General features: G+C 41.5%; 4 non-coding genes across 4 annotated transcripts; all 4 read left to right on the top strand.

Annotated features, from left to right (window-relative positions):
* Positions 1-5875: 5875 nt before the first annotated feature.
* Positions 5876-5961, top strand: TRNAY-GUA (transfer RNA tyrosine (anticodon GUA)). The gene is given in 2 exon segments: positions 5876-5912; positions 5926-5961. It is a non-coding gene; the product is annotated as a tRNA-Tyr (tRNA).
* Positions 5962-7159: 1198 nt separating this feature from the next.
* On the top strand, positions 7160-7245 carry TRNAY-GUA (transfer RNA tyrosine (anticodon GUA)). The gene is given in 2 exon segments: positions 7160-7196; positions 7210-7245. It is a non-coding gene; the product is annotated as a tRNA-Tyr (tRNA).
* Positions 7246-12322: 5077 nt separating this feature from the next.
* TRNAY-GUA (transfer RNA tyrosine (anticodon GUA)) lies at positions 12323-12408 on the top strand. The gene is given in 2 exon segments: positions 12323-12359; positions 12373-12408. It is a non-coding gene; the product is annotated as a tRNA-Tyr (tRNA).
* Positions 12409-13607: 1199 nt separating this feature from the next.
* On the top strand, positions 13608-13693 carry TRNAY-GUA (transfer RNA tyrosine (anticodon GUA)). The gene is given in 2 exon segments: positions 13608-13644; positions 13658-13693. It is a non-coding gene; the product is annotated as a tRNA-Tyr (tRNA).
* The last annotated feature ends 5474 nt before the right edge of the window (positions 13694-19167 follow it).

Raw genomic sequence — 19167 nt, 5'->3', positions numbered from 1 at the left:
AGATGTTTACAAGTCGACGGTTGAAGTGGAAGCTCGTATTGAGTTTGCTAGAGTTGATTTGCCAAGCCTTTGATAGCTCAGTTGGTAGAGCAGAGGACTGTAGTGGTAAAACAGGCATCCTTAGGTCGCTGGTTCAAATCTGGCTCAAAGGACTTTTGCCAAATGCACATTTTATTGAATATTTGGAAAGTAAAATACTTGGAAAGTAAAATAACAGACAATTTATAATTATATTATATTTCATCACTGAAAATAGATGCCTTTTGCTTTGAGGCTGTGGCCACGTTATTTTTCTGTCCAACACGAATCTTCATTGGTTTCCTGTCAGGTGTTTTGGATCCCCATCTCTTGCTATGAACTGGCAAAACAGCAGAATCCCCTTGACAATCTTGATTTCTCAAGGGAAATGAGAGAACACTATACACCATCCAAGATATTAAAATATTGTCAAGGCCCAACACGGCTGAATACTCTGAGGAGATGGCCTGTGAGGCGCCGCCTTTCAACTTTTCCCCCTTAGTATGGTGGTCATTAACATGCGGGAGACTGCGGAGGGGGTCATTTTTTTAATTGGGAACTGATGTGCTTTTACTCAATTCGGGAACCTCACAAGCCAAATTTGTAGTATTTTGCACGAATTGCAAGAGATGTTTGAATGTCGACGGTTGAAGTGGAAGCTCGTATTGAGCTTGCTAGAGACTGATTTGCCAAGCCTTCGATAGCTCAGTTGGTAGAGCAGAGGACTGTAGTGGTAAAACAGGCATCCTTAGGTCGCTGGTTCAAATCCAGATTGAAGGACTTTTGCCAAATGCAAATTTTATTGAATACTTGGAAAGTAAAATGCTTGGAAAATAAAATAACAGACAATTCATAATTATATTATATTTCATCACTGAAAATAGATGCCTTTTGCTTTGAGGCTGTGGCCACGTTATGTTTCTGTCCAACACCAATCTTCATTGGTTTCCTGTGAGGTGATTCAGATCCCCATCTCTTGCTATGAACTGGCAAAACAGCAGAATCCCCTTGACAATCTTGATTTCTCAAGGGAAATGAGAGAACAGTATACACCATCCAAGATATTAAAATATTGTCAAGGCCCAACACGGCTGAATACTCTGAGGAGATGGCCTGTGAGGCGCCGCCTTTCAACTTTTCCCCCTTAGTATGGTGGTCAGTAACATGCGGGAGACTGCGGAGGGGGTCATTTTTTTTCATTGGGAACTGATGTGCTTTTACTCAATTCGGGAACGTCACAAGCCAAATTTGTAGTATTTTGCACGAATTGCAAGAGATGTTTACAAGTCGACGGTTGAAGTGGAAGCTCGTATTGAGTTTGCTAGAGGACGATTTGCCAAGCCTTCGATAGCTCAGTTGGTAGAGCAGAGGACTGTAGTGGTAAAACAGGCATCCTTAGGTCGCTGGTTCAAATCTGGCTCGAAGGACTTTTGCCAAATGCACATTTTATTGAATACTTGGAAAGTAAAATACGTAAAATAACAGACAATTTATAATTATATTATATTTCATCACTGAAAATAGATGCCTTTTGCTTTGAGGCTGTGGCCACGTTATTTTTCTGTCCGACACCAATCTTCGTTGGTTTCCTGTGAGGTATTTTGGATCCCCATCTCTTGCTATGAACTGACAAAACAGCAGAATCCCCTTGACAATCTTGATTTCTCAAGGGAAATGGGAGAACACTATACACCATCCAAGATATTAAAATATTGTCAAGGCCCAACACAGCTGAATACTCTGAGGAGATGGCCTGTGAGGCGCCGCCTTTCAACTTTTCCCCCTTAGTATGGTGGTCATTAACATGCGGGAGACTGCGGAGGGGGTCATTTTTTTAATTGGGAACTGATGTGCTTTTACTCAATTCGGGAACCTCACAAGCCAAATTTGTAGTATTTTGCACGAATTGCAAGAGATGTTTACAAGTCGACGGTTGAAGTGGAAGCTCGTATTGAGTTTGATAGAGTTGATTTACCAAGCCTTCGATAGCTCAGTTGGTAGAGGGGAGGACTGTAGTGGTAAAACAGGCATCCTTAGGTCGCTGGTTCAAATCTGGCTCAAAGGACTTTTGCCAAATGCACATTTTATTGAATACTTGGAAAGTAAAATACTTGGAAAGTAAAATAACAGACAATTTATAATTATATTATATTTCATCACTGAAAATAGATGCCTTTTGCTTTGAGGCTGTGGCCACGTTATTTTTCTGTCCAACACGAATCTTCATTGGTTTCCTGTCAGGTGTTTTGGATCCCCATCTCTTGCTATGAACTGGCAAAACAGCAGAATCCCCTTGACAATCTTGATTTCTCAAGGGAAATGAGAGAACACTATACACCATCCAAGATATTAAAATATTGTCAAGGCCCAACACGGCTGAATACTCTGAGGAGATGGCCTGTGAGGCGCCGCCTTTCAACTTTTCCCCCTTAGTATGGTGGTCATTAACATGCGGGAGACTGCGGAGGGGGTCATTTTTTTAATTGGGAACTGATGTGCTTTTACTCATTTCGGGAACCGCACAAGTCAAATTTGTAGTATTTTGCACGAATTGCAAGAGATGTTTGAATGTCGACGGTTGAAGTGGAAGCTCGTATTGAGCTTGCTAGACACTGATTTGCCAAGCCTTCGATAGCTCAGTTGTTAGAGCGGAGGACTGTAGTGGTAAAACAGGCATCCTTAGGTCGCTGGTTCAAATCCGGCTCGAAGGACTTTTGCCAAATGCACATTTTATTGAATACTTGGAAAGTAAAATACTTGGAAAGTAAAATAACAGACAATTTATAATTATATTATATTTCATCACTGAAAATAGATGCCTTTTGCTTTGAGGCTGTGGCCACGTTATTTTTCTGTCCGACACCAATCTTCGTTGGTTTCCTGTGAGGTGTTTTGGATCCCCATCTCTTGCTATGAACTGACAAAACAGCAGAATCCCCTTGACAATCTTGATTTCTCAAGGGAAATGGGAGAACACCATACACCATCCAAGATATTAAAATATTGTCAAGGCCGAACACTGATGAATACTCTGAGGAGATGGCCTGTGAGGCGCCGCCTTTCAACTTTCCCTCCTTAGTATGGTGGTCAGTAACATGCGGGAGACTGCAGAGGCGGTCACTTTTTTAATTGGGAACTGATGTGCGTTTACTCAATTCGGGAACCTCACAAGCCAAATTTGTAGTATTTTGCACGAATTGCAAGAGATGTTTGCATGTCGACGGTTGAAGTGGAAGCTCGAATTGAGCTTGCTAGAGAACGGTTTGTCAAGCCTTAGATAGCTCAGTTGGTAGAGGATAGGACTGTAGTGGTAAAACAGGCATCCTTAGGTCGCTGGTTCAAATCCGGCTCGAAGGACTTTTGCCAAATGCAAATTTTATTGAATACCTGGAAAGTAAAATACTTGGAAAATAACATAACAGACAATTTATAATTATATTATATTTCATCACTGAAAATAGATGCCTTTTGCTTTGAGGCTGTGGCCACATTATTTTTCTGTCCAACACCAATCTTCTTTGGTTTCCTGTGAGGTGTTTTTTTGATCCCCATCTCTTGCTATGAACTGGCAAAACAGCATAATCCCCTTGACAATCTTGATTTCTCAAGGAAAATGAGAGAACACTATACACCATCCAAGATATTAAAATATTGTCAAGGCCCAACGCAGCTGAATACTCTGAGGAGATGGCCTGTGAGGTGCCGCCTTTCAACTTTTCCCCCTTAGTATGGTGGTCAGTAACATGCGGGAGACTGCGGAGGGGGTCATTTTTTTAATTGGGAACTGATGTGCTTTTACTCAATTCGGGAACCTCACAAGCCAAATTTGTAGTATTTTGCACGAATTGCAAGAGATGTTTACAAGTCGACGGTTGAAGTGGAAGCTCGTATTGAGTTTGCTAGAGAATGATTTGCCAAGCCTTCGAAAGCTCAGTTGGTAGAGCGGAGGACTGTAGTGGTACAACAGGCATCCTTAGGTCGCTGGTTCAAATCCGGCTCGAAGGACTTTTGCCAAATGCAAATTTTATTGAATACTTGGAAAGTAAAATACTTGGAAAGTAATATAACAGACAATTTATAATTATATTATATTTCATCACTGAAAATAGATGCCTTTTGCTTTGAGGCTGTGGCCACGTTATGTTTCTGTCCAACACGAATCTTCATTGGTTTCATGTGAGGTGTTTTGGATCCCCATCTCTTGCTATGAACTGGCAAAACAGCAGAATCCCCTTGACAATCTTGATTTCTCAAGGGAAATGAGAGAACACTATACACCATCCAAGATATTAAAATATTGTCAAGGCCCAACGCGGCTGAATACTCTGAGGAGATGGCCTGTGAGGTGCCGCCTTTCAACTTTTCCCCCTTAGTATGGTGGTCAGTAACATGCGGGAGACTGCGGAGGGGGTCATTTTTTTAATTGGGAATTGATGTGCTTTTACTCAATTCGGGAACCTCACAAGCCAAATTTGTAGTATTTTGCACGAATTGCAAGAGATGTTTACAAGTCGACGGTTGAAGTGGAAGCTCGTATTGAGTTTGCTAGAGTTGATTTGCCAAGCCTTTGATCGCTCAGTTGGTAGAGCAGAGGACTGTAGTGGTAAAACAGGCATCCTTAGGTCGCTGGTTCAATTCTGGCTCAAAGGACTTTTGCCAAATGCACATTTTATTGAATACCTGGAAAGTAAAATACTTGGAAAGTAAAATAACAGACAATTTATAATTATATTATATTTCATCACTGAAAATAGATGCCTTTTGCTTTGAGGCTGTGGCCACGTTATTTTTCTGTCCAACACGAATCTTCATTGGTTTCCTGTCAGGTGTTTTGGATCCCCATCTCTTGCTATGAACTGGCAAAACAGCAGAATCCCCTTGACAATCTTGATTTCTCAAGGGAAATGAGAGAACACTATACACCATCCAAGATATTAAAATATTGTCAAGGCCCAACACGGCTGAATACTCTGAGGAGATGGCCTGTGAGGCGCCGCCTTTCAACTTTTCCCCCTTAGTATGGTGGTCATTAACAGGCGGGAGACTGCGAAGGGGGTCATTTTTTTAATTGGGAACTGATGTGCTTTTACTCAATTCGGGAACCTCACAAGCCAAATTTGTAGTATTTTGCACGAATTGCAAGAGATGTTTGAATGTCGACGGTTGAAGTGGAAGCTCGTATTGAGCTTGCTAGAGACTGATTTGCCAAGCCTTCGATAGCTCAGTTGGTAGAGCAGAGGACTGTAGTGGTAAAACAGGCATCCTTAGGTCACTGGTTCAAATCCAGATTGAAGGACTTTTGCCAAATGCAAATTTTATTGAATACTTGGAAAGTAAAATGCTTGGAAAATAAAATAACAGACAATTTATAATTATATTATATTTCATCACTGAAAATAGATGCCTTTTGCTTTGAGGCTGTGGCCACGTTATGTTTCTGTCCAACACCAATCTTCATTGGTTTCCTGTGAGGTGATTCGGATCCCCATCTCTTGCTATGAACTGGCAAAACAGCAGAATCCCCTTGACAATCTTGATTTCTCAAGGGAAATGAGAGAACAGTATACACCATCCAAGATATTAAAATATTGTCAAGGCCCAACACGGCTGAATACTCTGAGGAGATGGCCTGTGAGGCGCCGCCTTTCAACTTTTCCCCCTTAGTATGGTGGTCAGTAACATGCGGGAGACTGCGGAGGGGGTCATTTTTTTTCATTGGGAACTGATGTGCTTTTACTCAATTCGGGAACGTCACAAGCCAAATTTGTAGTATTTTGCACGAATTGCAAGAGATGTTTACAAGTCGACGGTTGAAGTGGAAGCTCGTATTGAGTTTGCTAGAGAACGATTTGCCAAGCCTTCGATAGCTCAGTTGGTAGAGCGGAGGACTGTAGTGGTAAAACAGGCATCCTTAGGTCGCTGGTTCAAATCCGGCTCGAAGGACTTTTGCCAAATGCACATTTTATTGAATACTTGGAAAGTAAAATACGTAAAATAACAGACAATTTATAATTATATTATATTTCATCACTGAAAATAGATGCCTTTTGCTTTGAGGCTGTGGCCACGTTATTTTTCTGTCCGACACCAATCTTCGTTGGTTTCCTGTGAGGTATTTTGGATCCCCATCTCTTGCTATGAACTGACAAAACAGCAGAATCCCCTTGACAATCTTGATTTCTCAAGGGAAATGGGAGAACACTATACACCATCCAAGATATTAAAATATTGTCAAGGCCCAACACAGCTGAATACTCTGAGGAGATGGCCTGTGAGGCGCCGCCTTTCAACTTTTCCCCCTTAGTATGGTGGTCATTAACATGCGGGAGACTGCGGAGGGGGTCATTTTTTTAATTGGGAACTGATGTGCTTTTACTCAATTCGGGAACCTCACAAGCCAAATTTGTAGTATTTTGCACGAATTGCAAGAGATGTTTACAAGTCGACGGTTGAAGTGGAAGCTCGTATTGAGTTTGCTAGAGTTGATTTGCCAAGCCTTTGATAGCTCAGTTGGTAGAGCAGAGGACTGTAGTGGTAAAACAGGCATCCTTAGGTCGCTGGTTCAAATCTGGCTCAAAGGACTTTTGCCAAATGCACATTTTATTGAATACTTGGAAAGTAAAATACTTGGAAAGTAAAATAACAGACAATTTATAATTATATTATATTTCATCACTGAAAATAGATGCCTTTTGCTTTGAGGCTGTGGCCACGTTATTTTTCTGTCCAACACGAATCTTCATTGGTTTCCTGTCAGGTGTTTTGGATCCCCATCTCTTGCTATGAACTGGCAAAACAGCAGAATCCCCTTGACAATCTTGATTTCTCAAGGGAAATGAGAGAACACTATACACCATCCAAGATATTAAAATATTGTCAAGGCCCAACACGGCTGAATACTCTGAGGAGATGGCCTGTGAGGCGCCGCCTTTCAACTTTTCCCCCTTAGTATGGTGGTCATTAACATGCGGGAGACTGCGGAGGGGGTCATTTTTTTAATTGGGAACTGATGTGCTTTTACTCAATTCGGGAACCTCACAAGCCAAATTTGTAGTATTTTGCACGAATTGCAAGAGATGTTTGAATGTCGACGGTTGAAGTGGAAGCTCGTATTGAGCTTGCTAGACACTGATTTGCCAAGCCTTCGATAGCTCAGTTGGTAGAGCGGAGGACTGTAGTGGTAAAACAGGCATCCTTAGGTCGCTGGTTCAAATCCGGCTCGAAGGACTTTTGCCAAATGCACATTTTATTGAATACTTGGAAAGTAAAATACTTGGAAAGTAAAATAACAGACAATTTATAATTATATTATATTTCATCACTGAAAATAGATGCCTTTTGCTTTGAGGCTGTGGCCACGTTATTTTTCTGTCCGACACCAATCTTCGTTGGTTTCCTGTGAGGTGTTTTGGATCCCCATCTCTTGCTATGAACTGACAAAACAGCAGAATCCCCTTGACAATCTTGATTTCTCAAGGGAAATGGGAGAACACCATACACCATCCAAGATATTAAAATATTGTCAAGGCCGAACACTGATGAATACTCTGAGGAGATGGCCTGTGAGGCGCCGCCTTTCAACTTTCCCTCCTTAGTATGGTGGTCAGTAACATGCGGGAGACTGCAGAGGCGGTCACTTTTTTAATTGGGAACTGATGTGCGTTTACTCAATTCGGGAACCTCACAAGCCAAATTTGTAGTATTTTGCACGAATTGCAAGAGATGTTTGCATGTCGACGGTTGAAGTGGAAGCTCGAATTGAGCTTGCTAGAGAACGGTTTGTCAAGCCTTAGATAGCTCAGTTGGTAGAGGATAGGACTGTAGTGGTAAAACAGGCATCCTTAGGTCGCTGGTTCAAATCCGGCTCGAAGGACTTTTGCCAAATGCAAATTTTATTGAATACCTGGAAAGTAAAATACTTGGAAAATAACATAACAGACAATTTATAATTATATTATATTTCATCACTGAAAATAGATGCCTTTTGCTTTGAGGCTGTGGCCACATTATTTTTCTGTCCAACACCAATCTTCTTTGGTTTCCTGTGAGGTGTTTTTTTGATCCCCATCTCTTGCTATGAACTGGCAAAACAGCATAATCCCCTTGACAATCTTGATTTCTCAAGGAAAATGAGAGAACACTATACACCATCCAAGATATTAAAATATTGTCAAGGCCCAACGCAGCTGAATACTCTGAGGAGATGGCCTGTGAGGTGCCGCCTTTCAACTTTTCCCCCTTAGTATGGTGGTCAGTAACATGCGGGAGACTGCGGAGGGGGTCATTTTTTTAATTGGGAACTGATGTGCTTTTACTCAATTCGGGAACCTCACAAGCCAAATTTGTAGTATTTTGCACGAATTGCAAGAGATGTTTACAAGTCGACGGTTGAAGTGGAAGCTCGTATTGAGTTTGCTAGAGAATGATTTGCCAAGCCTTCGAAAGCTCAGTTGGTAGAGCGGAGGACTGTAGTGGTACAACAGGCATCCTTAGGTCGCTGGTTCAAATCCGGCTCGAAGGACTTTTGCCAAATGCAAATTTTATTGAATACTTGGAAAGTAAAATACTTGGAAAGTAATATAACAGACAATTTATAATTATATTATATTTCATCACTGAAAATAGATGCCTTTTGCTTTGAGGCTGTGGCCACGTTATGTTTCTGTCCAACACGAATCTTCATTGGTTTCATGTGAGGTGTTTTGGATCCCCATCTCTTGCTATGAACTGGCAAAACAGCAGAATCCCCTTGACAATCTTGATTTCTCAAGGGAAATGAGAGAACACTATACACCATCCAAGATATTAAAATATTGTCAAGGCCCAACGCGGCTGAATACTCTGAGGAGATGGCCTGTGAGGTGCCGCCTTTCAACTTTTCCCCCTTAGTATGGTGGTCAGTAACATGCGGGAGACTGCGGAGGGGGTCATTTTTTTAATTGGGAATTGATGTGCTTTTACTCAATTCGGGAACCTCACAAGCCAAATTTGTAGTATTTTGCACGAATTGCAAGAGATGTTTACAAGTCGACGGTTGAAGTGGAAGCTCGTATTGAGTTTGCTAGAGTTGATTTGCCAAGCCTTTGATCGCTCAGTTGGTAGAGCAGAGGACTGTAGTGGTAAAACAGGCATCCTTAGGTCGCTGGTTCAATTCTGGCTCAAAGGACTTTTGCCAAATGCACATTTTATTGAATACTTGGAAAGTAAAATACTTGGAAAGTAAAATAACAGACAATTTATAATTATATTATATTTCATCACTGAAAATAGATGCCTTTTGCTTTGAGGCTGTGGCCACGTTATTTTTCTGTCCAACACGAATCTTCATTGGTTTCCTGTCAGGTGTTTTGGATCCCCATCTCTTGCTATGAACTGGCAAAACAGCAGAATCCCCTTGACAATCTTGATTTCTCAAGGGAAATGAGAGAACACTATACACCATCCAAGATATTAAAATATTGTCAAGGCCCAACACGGCTGAATACTCTGAGGAGATGGCCTGTGAGGCGCCGCCTTTCAACTTTTCCCCCTTAGTATGGTGGTCATTAACAGGCGGGAGACTGCGAAGGGGGTCATTTTTTTAATTGGGAACTGATGTGCTTTTACTCAATTCGGGAACCTCACAAGCCAAATTTGTAGTATTTTGCACGAATTGCAAGAGATGTTTGAATGTCGACGGTTGAAGTGGAAGCTCGTATTGAGCTTGCTAGAGACTGATTTGCCAAGCCTTCGATAGCTCAGTTGGTAGAGCAGAGGACTGTAGTGGTAAAACAGGCATCCGTAGGTCACTGGTTCAAATCCAGATTGAAGGACTTTTGCCAAATGCAAATTTTATTGAATACTTGGAAAGTAAAATGCTTGGAAAATAAAATAACAGACAATTTATAATTATATTATATTTCATCACTGAAAATAGATGCCTTTTGCTTTGAGGCTGTGGCCACGTTATGTTTCTGTCCAACACCAATCTTCATTGGTTTCCTGTGAGGTGATTCGGATCCCCATCTCTTGCTATGAACTGGCAAAACAGCAGAATCCCCTTGACAATCTTGATTTCTCAAGGGAAATGAGAGAACAGTATACACCATCCAAGATATTAAAATATTGTCAAGGCCCAACACGGCTGAATACTCTGAGGAGATGGCCTGTGAGGCGCCGCCTTTCAACTTTTCCCCCTTAGTATGGTGGTCAGTAACATGCGGGAGACTGCGGAGGGGGTCATTTTTTTTCATTGGGAACTGATGTGCTTTTACTCAATTCGGGAACGTCACAAGCCAAATTTGTAGTATTTTGCACGAATTGCAAGAGATGTTTACAAGTCGACGGTTGAAGTGGAAGCTCGTATTGAGTTTGCTAGAGAACGATTTGCCAAGCCTTCGATAGCTCAGTTGTTAGAGCGGAGGACTGTAGTGGTAAAACAGGCCTCCTTAGGTCCCTGGTTCAAATCCGGCTCGAAGGACTTTTGCCAAATGCACATTTTATTGAATACTTGGAAAGTAAAATACGTAAAATAACAGACAATTTATAATTATATTATATTTCATCACTGAAAATAGATGCCTTTTGCTTTGAGGCTGTGGCCACGTTATTTTTCTGTCCGACACCAATCTTCGTTGGTTTCCTGTGAGGTATTTTGGATCCCCATCTCTTGCTATGAACTGACAAAACAGCAGAATCCCCTTGACAATCTTGATTTCTCAAGGGAAATGGGAGAACACTATACACCATCCAAGATATTAAAATATTGTCAAGGCCCAACACAGCTGAATACTCTGAGGAGATGGCCTGTGAGGCGCCGCCTTTCAACTTTTCCCCCTTAGTATGGTGGTCATTAACATGCGGGAGACTGCGGAGGGGGTCATTTTTTTAATTGGGAACTGATGTGCTTTTACTCAATTCGGGAACCTCACAAGCCAAATTTGTAGTATTTTGCACGAATTGCAAGAGATGTTTACAAGTCGACGGTTGAAGTGGAAGCTCGTATTGAGTTTGCTAGAGTTGATTTGCCAAGCCTTTGATAGCTCAGTTGGTAGAGCAGAGGACTGTAGTGGTAAAACAGGCATCCTTAGGTCGCTGGCTCAAATCTGGCTCAAAGGACTTTTGCCAAATGCACATTTTATTGAATACTTGGAAAGTAAAATACTTGGAAAGTAAAATAACAGACAATTTATAATTATATTATATTTCATCACTGAAAATAGATGCCTTTTGCTTTGAGGCTGTGGCCACGTTATTTTTCTGTCCAACACGAATCTTCATTGGTTTCCTGTCAGGTGTTTTGGATCCCCATCTCTTGCTATGAACTGGCAAAACAGCAGAATCCCCTTGACAATCTTGATTTCTCAAGGGAAATGAGAGAACACTATACACCATCCAAGATATTAAAATATTGTCAAGGCCCAACACGGCTGAATACTCTGAGGAGATGGCCTGTGAGGCGCCGCCTTTCAACTTTTCCCCCTTAGTATGGTGGTCATTAATATGCGGGAGACTGCGGAGGGGGTCATTTTTTTAATTGGGAACTGATGTGCTTTTACTCAATTCGGGAACCTCACAAGCCAAATTTGTAGTATTTTGCACGAATTGCAAGAGATGTTTGAATGTCGACGGTTGAAGTGGAAGCTCGTATTGAGCTTGCTAGAGACGGATTTGCCAAGCCTTCGATAGCTCAGTTGGTAGAGCAGAGGACTGTAGTGGTAAAACAGGCATCCTTAGGTCGCTGGTTCAAATCCAGATTGAAGGACTTTTGCCAAATGCAAATTTTATTGAATACTTGGAAAGTAAAATGCTTGGAAAATAAAATAACAGACAATTTATAATTATATTATATTTCATCACTGAAAATAGATGCCTTTTGCTTTGAGGCTGTGGCCACGTTATGTTTCTGTCCAACACCAATCTTCATTGGTTTCCTGTGAGGTGATTCAGATCCCCATCTCTTGCTATGAACTGGCAAAACAGCAGAATCCCCTTGACAATCTTGATTTCTCAAGGGAAATGAGAGAACAGTATACACCATCCAAGATATTAAAATATTGTCAAGGCCCAACACGGCTGAATACTCTGAGGAGATGGCCTGTGAGGCGCCGCCTTTCAACTTTTCCCCCTTAGTATGGTGGTCAGTAACATGCGGGAGACTGCGGAGGGGGTCATTTTTTTTCATTGGGAACTGATGTGCTTTTACTCAATTCGGGAACGTCACAAGCCAAATTTGTAGTATTTTGCACGAATTGCAAGAGATGTTTACAAGTCGACGGTTGAAGTGGAAGCTCGTATTGAGTTTGCTAGAGAACGATTTGCCAAGCCTTCGATAGCTCAGTTGGTAGAGCGGAGGACTGTAGTGGTAAAACAGGCATCCTTAGGTCGCTGGTTCAAATCCGGCTCGAAGGACTTTTGCCAAATGCACATTTTATTGAATACTTGGAAAGTAAAATACGTAAAATAACAGACAATTTATAATTATATTATATTTCATCACTGAAAATAGATGCCTTTTGCTTTGAGGCTGTGGCCACGTTATTTTTCTGTCCGACACCAATCTTCGTTGGTTTCCTGTGAGGTATTTTGGATCCCCATCTCTTGCTATGAACTGACAAAACAGCAGAATCCCCTTGACAATCTTGATTTCTCAAGGGAAATGGGAGAACACTATACACCATCCAAGATATTAAAATATTGTCAAGGCCCAACACAGCTGAATACTCTGAGGAGATGGCCTGTGAGGCGCCGCCTTTCAACTTTTCCCCCTTAGTATGGTGGTCATTAACATGCGGGAGACTGCGGAGGGGGTCATTTTTTTAATTGGGAACTGATGTGCTTTTACTCAATTCGGGAACCTCACAAGCCAAATTTGTAGTATTTTGCACGAATTGCAAGAGATGTTTACAAGTCGACGGTTGAAGTGGAAGCTCGTATTGAGTTTGCTAGAGTTGATTTGCCAAGCCTTTGATAGCTCAGTTGGTAGAGCAGAGGACTGTAGTGGTAAAACAGGCATCCTTAGGTCGCTGGTTCAAATCTGGCTCAAAGGACTTTTGCCAAATGCACATTTTATTGAATACTTGGAAAGTAAAATACTTGGAAAGTAAAATAACAGACAATTTATAATTATATTATATTTCATCACTGAAAATAGATGCCTTTTGCTTTGAGGCTGTGGCCACGTTATTTTTCTGTCCAACACGAATCTTCATTGGTTTCCTGTCAGGTGTTTTGGATCCCCATCTCTTGCTATGAACTGGCAAAACAGCAGAATCCCCTTGACAATCTTGATTTCTCAAGGGAAATGAGAGAACAGTATACACCATCCAAGATATTAAAATATTGTCAAGGCCCAACACGGCTGAATACTCTGAGGAGATGGCCTGTGAGGCGCCGCCTTTCAACTTTTCCCCCTTAGTATGGTGGTCAGTAACATGCGGGAGACTGCGGAGGGGGTCATTTTTTTTCATTGGGAACTGATGTGCTTTTACTCAATTCGGGAACGTCACGAGCCAAATTTGTAGTATTTTGCACGAATTGCAAGAGATGTTTACAAGTCGACGGTTGAAGTGGAAGCTCGTATTGAGTTTGCTAGAGAACGATTTGCCAAGCCTTCGATAGCTCAGTTGGTAGAGCGGAGGACTGTAGTGGTAAAACAGGCATCCTTAGGTCGCTGGTTCAAATCCGGCTCGAAGGACTTTTGCCAAATGCACATTTTATTGAATACTTGGAAAGTAAAATACGTAAAATAACAGACAATTTATAATTATATTATATTTCATCACTGAAAATAGATGCCTTTTGCTTTGAGGCTGTGGCCACGTTATTTTTCTGTCCGACACCAATCTTCGTTGGTTTCCTGTGAGGTATTTTGGATCCCCATCTCTTGCTATGAACTGACAAAACAGCAGAATCCCCTTGACAATCTTGATTTCTCAAGGGAAATGGGAGAACACTATACACCATCCAAGATATTAAAATATTGTCAAGGCCCAACACAGCTGAATACTCTGAGGAGATGGCCTGTGAGGCGCCGCCTTTCAACTTTTCCCCCTTAGTATGGTGGTCATTAACATGCGGGAGACTGCGGAGGGGGTCATTTTTTTAATTGGGAACTGATGTGCTTTTACTCAATTCGGGAACCTCACAAGCCAAATTTGTAGTATTTTGCACGAATTGCAAGAGATGTTTACGAGTCGACCGTTGAAGTGGAAGCTCGTATTGAGTTTGCTAGAGAATGATTTGCCAAGCCTTCGATAGCTCAGTTGGTAGAGCGGAGGACTGTAGTGGTAAAACAGGCATCCTTAGGTCGCTGGTTCAAATCCGGCTCGAAGACTTTTGCCAAATGCAAATTTTATTGAATACTTGGAAAGTAAAATACTTGGAAAGTAAAATAACAGACAATTTATAATTATATTATATTTCATCACTGAAAATAGATGCCTTTTGCTTTGAGGCTGTGGCCACGTTATTTTTCTGTCCGACACCAATCTTCGTTGGTTTCCTGTGAGGTGGTTTGGATCCCCATCTCTTGCTATGAACTGACAAAACAGCAGAATCCCCTTGACAATCTTGATTTCTCAAGGGAAATGGGAGAACACCATACACCATCCAAGATATGAAAATATTGTCAAGGCCAAACACTGATGAATACTCTGAGGAGATGGCCTGTGAGGCGCCGCCTTTCAACTTTTCCTCCTTAGTATGGTGGTCAGTAACATGCGGGAGACTGCGGAGGCGGTCATTTTTTTAATTGGGAACTGATGTGCTTTTACTCAATTCGGGAACCTCACAAGCCAAATTTGTAGTATTTTGTACGAATTGCAAGAGATGTTTGCATGTCGACGGTTGAAGTGGAAGCTCGAATTGAGCTTGCTAGAGAACGGTTTGCCAAGCCTTCGATAGCTCAGTTGGTAGAGGGGAGGACTGTAGTGGTAAAACAGGCATCCTTAGGTCGCTGGTTCAAATCCGGCTCGAAGGACTTTTGCCAAATGCAAATTTTATTGAATACTTGGAAAGTAAAATACTTGGAAAGTAAAATAACAGACAATTTATAATTATATTATATTTCATTACTGAAAATAGATGCCTTTTGCTTTGAGGCTGTGGCCACATTATTTTTCTGTCCAACACCAATCTTCTTTGGTTTCCTGTGAGGTGTTTTTTTGATCCCCATCTCTTGCTATGAACTGGCAAAACAGCATAATCCCCTTGACAATCTTGATTTCTCAAGGAAAATGAGAGAACACTATACACCATCCAAGATATTAAAATATTGTCAAGGCCCAACGCGGCTGAATACTCTGAGTAGATGGCCTGTGAGGTGCCGCCTTTCAACTTTTCCCCCTTAGTATGGTGGTCAGTAACATGCAGGAGACTGCGGAGGGGGTCATTTTTTTAATTGGGAACTGATGTGCTTTTACTCAATTCGGGAACCTCACAAGCAAAATTTGTAGTATTTTGCACAAATTGCAAGAGATGTTTACAAGTCGACGGTTGAAGTGGAAGCTCGTATTGAGTTTGCTAGAGTTGATTTGCCAAGCCTTTGATAGCTCAGTTGGTAGAGCAGAGGACTGTAGTGGTAAAACAGGCATCCTTAGGTCGCTGGTTCAAATCTGGCTCAAAGGACTTTTGCCAAATGCACATTTTATTGAATACTTGGAAAGTAAAATACTTGGAAAGTAAAATAACAGACAATTTATAATTATATTATATTTCATCACTGAAAATAGATGCCTTTTGCTTTGAGGCTGTGGCCACGTTATTTTTCTGTCCAACACGAATCTTCATTGGTTTCCTGTCAGGTGTTTTGGATCCCCATCTCTTGCTATGAACTGGCAAAACAGCAGAATCCCCTTGACAATCTTGATTTCTCAAGGGAAATGAGAGAACACTATACACCATCCAAGATATTAAAATATTGTCAAGGCCCAACACGGCTGAATACTATGAGGAGATGGCCTGTGAGGCGCCGCCTTTCAACTTTTCCCCCTTAGTATGGTGGTCATTAACATGCGGGAGACTGCGGAGGGGGTCATTTTTTTAATTGGGAACTGATGTGCTTTTACTCAATTCGGGAACCTCACAAGCCAAATTTGTAGTATTTTGCACGAATTGCAAGAGATGTTTGAATGTCGACGGTTGAAGTGGAAGCTCGTATTGAGCTTGCTAGAGACTGATTTGCCAAGCCTTCGATAGCTCAGTTGGTAGAGCAGAGGACTGTAGTGGTAAAACAGGCATCCTTAGGTCGCTGGTTCAAATCCAGATTGAAGGACTTTTGCCAAATGCAAATTTTATTGAATACTTGGAAAGTAAAATGCTTGGAAAATAAAATAACAGACAATTTATAATTATATTATATTTCATCACTGAAAATAGATGCCTTTTGCTTTGAGGCTGTGGCCACGTTATGTTTCTGTCCAACACCAATCTTCATTGGTTTCCTGTGAGGTGATTCAGATCCCCATCTCTTGCTATGAACTGGCAAAACAGCAGAATCCCCTTGACAATCTTGATTTCTCAAGGGAAATGAGAGAACAGTATACACCATCCAAGATATTAAAATATTGTCAAGGCCCAACACGGCTGAATACTCTGAGGAGATGGCCTGTGAGGCGCCGCCTTTCAACTTTTCCGCCTTAGTATGGTGGTCAGTAACATGCGGGAGACTGCGGAGGGGGTCATTTTTTTTCATTGGGAACTGATGTGCTTTTACTCAATTCGGGAACGTCACAAGCCAAATTTGTAGTATTTTGCACGAATTGCAAGAGATGTTTAAAAGTCGACGGTTGAAGTGGAAGCTCGTATTGAGTTTGCTAGAGAACAATTTGCCAAGCCTTCGATAGCTCAGTTGGTAAAACGGAGGACTGTAGTGGTAAAACAGGCATCCTTAGGTCGCTGGTTCAAATCCGGCTCGAAGGACTTTTGCCAAATGCACATTTTATTGAATACTTGGAAAGTAAAATACATAAAATAACAGACAATTTATAATTATATTATATTTCATCACTGAAAATAGATGCCTTTTGCTTTGAGGCTGTGGCCACGTTATTTTTCTGTCCGACACCAATCTTCGTTGGTTTCCTGTGAGGTATTTTGGATCCCCATCTCTTGCTATGAACTGACAAAACAGCAGAATCCCCTTGACAATCTTGATTTCTCAAGGGAAATGGGAGAACACTATACACCATCCAAGATATTAAAATATTGTCAAGGCCCAACACAGCTGAATACTCTGAGGAGATGGCCTGTGAGGCGCCGCCTTTCAACTTTTCGCCCTTAGTATGGTGGTCATTAACATGCGGGAGACTGCGGAGGGGGTCATTTTTTTAATTGGGAACTGATGTGCTTTTACTCAATTCGGGAACCTCACAAGCCAAATTTGTAGTATTTTGCACGAATTGCAAGAGATGTTTACAAGTCGACGGTTGAAGTGGAAGCTCGTATTGAGTTTGCTAGAGTTGATTTGCCAAGCCTTTGATAGCTCAGTTGGTAGAGCAGAGGACTGTAGTGGTAAAACAGGCATCCTTATGTCGCTGGTTCAAATCTGGCTCAAAGGACTTTTGCCAAATGCACATTTTATTGAATACTTGGAAAGTAAAATACTTGGAAAGTAAAATAACAGACAATTTATAATTATATTATATTTCATCACTGAAAATAGATGCCTTTTGCTTTGAGGCTGTGGCCACGTTATTTTTCTGTCCAACACGAATCTTCATTGGTTTCCTGTCAGGTGTTTTGGATCCCCATCTCTTGCTATGAACTGGCAAAACAGCAGAATCCCCTTGACAATCTTGATTTCTCAAGGGAAATGAGAGAACACTATACACCATCCAAGATATTAAAATATTGTCAAGGCCCAACACGGCTGAATACTCTGAGGAGATGGCCTGTGAGGCGCCGCCTTTCAACTTTTCCCCCTTAGTATGGTGGTCATTAACATGCGGGAGACTGCGGAGGGGGTCATTTTTTTAATTGGGAACTGATGTGCTTTTACTCAATTCGGGAACCTCACAAGCCAAATTTGTAGTATTTTGCACGAATTGCAAGAGATGTTTGAATGTCGACGGTTGAAGTGGAAGCTCGTATTGAGCTTGCTAGAGAGTGATTTGCCAAGCCTTCGATAGCTCAGTTGGTAGAGCAGAGGACTGTAGTGGTAAAACAGGCATCCTTAGGTCGCTGGTTCAAATCCAGATTGAAGGACTTTTGCCAAATGCAAAATTTATTGAATACTTGGAAAGTAAAATGCTTGGAAAATAAAATAACAGACAATTTATAATTATATTATATTTCATCACTGAAAATAGATGCCTTTTGCTTTGAGGCTGTGGCCACGTTATGTTTCTGTCCAACACCAATCTTCATTGGTTTCCTGTGAGGTGATTCGGATCCCCATCTCTTGCTATGAACTGGCAAAACAGCAGAATCCCCTTGACAATCTTGATTTCTCAAGGGAAATGAGAGAACAGTATACACCATCCAAGATATTAAAATATTGTCAAGGCCCAACACGGCTGAATACTCTGAGGAGATGGCCTGTGAGGCGCCGCCTTTCAACTTTTCCCCCTTAGTATGGTGGTCAGTAACATGCGGGAGACTGCGGAGGGGGTCATTTTTTTTCATTGGGAACTGATGTGCTTTTACTCAATTCGGGAACGTCACGAGCCAAATTTGTAGTATTTTGCACGAATTGCAAGAGATGTTTACAAGTCGACGGTTGAAGTGGAAGCTCGTATTGAGTTTGCTAGAGAACGATTTGCCAAGCCTTCGATAGCTCAGTTGGTAGAGCGGAGGACTGTAGTGGTAAAACAGGCATCCTTAGGTCGCTGGTTCAAATCCGGCTCGAAGAACTTTTGCCAAATGCACATTTTAATGAATACTTGGAAAGTAAAATACGTAAAATAACAGACAATTTATAATTATATTATATTTCATCACTGAAAATAGATGCCTTTTGCTTTGAGGCTGTGGCCACGTTATTTTTCTGTCCGACACCAATCTTCGTTGGTTTCCTGTGAGGTATTTTGGATCCCCATCTCTTGCTATGAACTGACAAAACAGCAGAATCCCCTTGACAATCTTGATTTCTCAAGGGAAATGGGAGAACACTATACACCATCCAAGATATTAAAATATTGTCAAGGCCCAACACAGCTGAATACTCTGAGG

Source organism: Ambystoma mexicanum, chromosome 1p (assembly GCF_040938575.1).
Source record: "Ambystoma mexicanum isolate Mex_15411 chromosome 1p, UKY_AmexF1_1, whole genome shotgun sequence".
NCBI lineage: Eukaryota > Metazoa > Chordata > Amphibia > Caudata > Ambystomatidae > Ambystoma > Ambystoma mexicanum.
Note: the sequence above shows the minus strand (reverse complement) of the source record. Positions and strands in the feature narration are given on the sequence as shown.